General features: G+C 27.6%; 1 protein-coding gene across 7 annotated transcripts in view; it reads left to right on the top strand.

The window, feature by feature from the left end:
• LOC106684320 (solute carrier family 35 member F3) overlaps positions 1-1891 on the top strand; it is a 60832-nt gene that overhangs the window by 26014 nt on the left and 32927 nt on the right. The gene's annotated exons all lie outside the window — the stretch shown is intronic.

The following is a 1891-nucleotide window of genomic DNA, read 5'->3' as shown; positions in this document are numbered from 1 at the left end:
CTAAATTAAACTATAAATAATAAAAATTTTAAATAAAATAATATATACACATAAAGATCGTATTTTTGTACATAAATACTGTTTAATTAAAATTTAAAAAAATTTAGCTACAAGGATATAATTATGTACATACTTTCAACTATAGATAAAAAATATAACTTTACAAGAAAAATAAATATTTAAAAAAAAGTAATATGTATAAAATACAATAGATAAAAATAATTTATAAAAACAGTAATAAATATATTTTTTTTAAAAGTATAAAATAGATATAAAAAAGTAATGAAGATATATAAAAAAAGTAATAAATATTAAAAATATATTTGAAAAAAAAAATGAACAAAATATAAAAAGATGGTAGGGATTGCAGTCCGTCAAGTGAAGAACGAAATTGAGCCGCACTTCTCCTTTATTGAATTCCAACATTTCAGTATAATTTTTAGGCCATCATCAGGGCTAAATACCACCATGATAGAATAAAAAACAAAACATTAAAGAACAGTATAACAAGAAATTAAGAAAATAATAATTAGTAATAAAGAATAATATAGGGGTTATTAACATTTATATAAGACAAATGGAAATAGAAAATGAAAAAATATCAAGAAAAAAGAAAATTAAAAAAATCAAACTGGTAAAAATATGTTTGTTTTTTTTCCTATGCCACAGGAAGTTAGCTATAATGCCATTTTCCCTCTGACAGTCCATTACAATTTTACTTTTCCTCTTAGTTGGTCCACATCCTGCTGAATATCTTCCAGACCAATACATGTTAAAAGATGGTCTCCATCCATATCTCCCATGTTGCATAGAGGACATTTCGGTGAACCTACAATGCCAATTCGATGGAGGTATTTTTGAAGCAGATCATGTCCTGTTACTAGCCGAAAACAGGCCACTCTCTCAGCTCTGCTAAGATTGCCGGGGATTCGTTTATCCTTATGCAGTAGGCTCTCCCACTTCTTTCCTTCTGCTTGAACTTTGTATCTAGCACTTGTTCTGTCCTTACAATAAGAACTTATCATTTGGAATCCTTTTATACTTATAAAATCTTTTCCAGTTGAAGTTCCACATTCCCAAAGACCAACAATGTCAATATTATATTTTTCCAAAATAAACTTCAATTTCGTAAGTTTGTCATGTGTTAGACCTCCAGCATTGCAAAAAATAATTTTGAGCTTGGAGTTGGGATGGCCTTTAGAAAGGCTGTTTGCATTAAGGTTAGGTGCTATAGTTATCATAATCTATGGGCTTTTGTAGCGACAGCTACTGCTCATTTAGCACTATCCAGAGGGCACATGTATCAGTGATATGGGCATGAGCAACATTACCCCCTGGTAAAAATATGATAAATTAAAATTAATATAATGAGAAATATGAGAAAAGTAAATGGTATACAAGATTTAATGAAAATCATAAAAACACATAAGTTAAAATAAGAAAATGGAGAAGAAGAATATCAAGTCACATTAGCCAAAATGGTTAAGTAGTAAAACTGAAAGTAATAAGAAATGATGAACTAGAGTAAATTACATATGTAAGGAAACGTGAAATAGAAAAGAATTAAATAGAGAAGAGGAGCATGGCGATGAGGAGAAAGAAGAAAATCAAAACAATCAGACTCATTTAATTGTAAGTGTTTAAAGTAAATAATAAATTATAAAATAAATGATAAAATAATATGTTATCATAATAAAATGAAAATCTTTGGAATCCATTTTCTCAAAATTAGATTTCTGAGTTTTGTTACTATTACATTACAAGTCCAGATAGGAGTTATTCGTTATCTAAGTTGTCTATAAAAAAATCCCATACACTCTTGGACCAAAATATAAGTTTTTTAACCACTAAAAAAAATATCATTCTTTACATCTAGAATAACTTATAATTA

The sequence above is a fragment of the Halyomorpha halys genome, unplaced genomic scaffold (assembly GCF_000696795.3).
Source record: "Halyomorpha halys isolate HHAL.00 unplaced genomic scaffold, Hhal_1.1 Scaffold570.1, whole genome shotgun sequence".
Classification (NCBI taxonomy): domain Eukaryota; kingdom Metazoa; phylum Arthropoda; class Insecta; order Hemiptera; family Pentatomidae; genus Halyomorpha; species Halyomorpha halys.
This window is presented reverse-complemented; position numbering and strand designations above follow the sequence as displayed.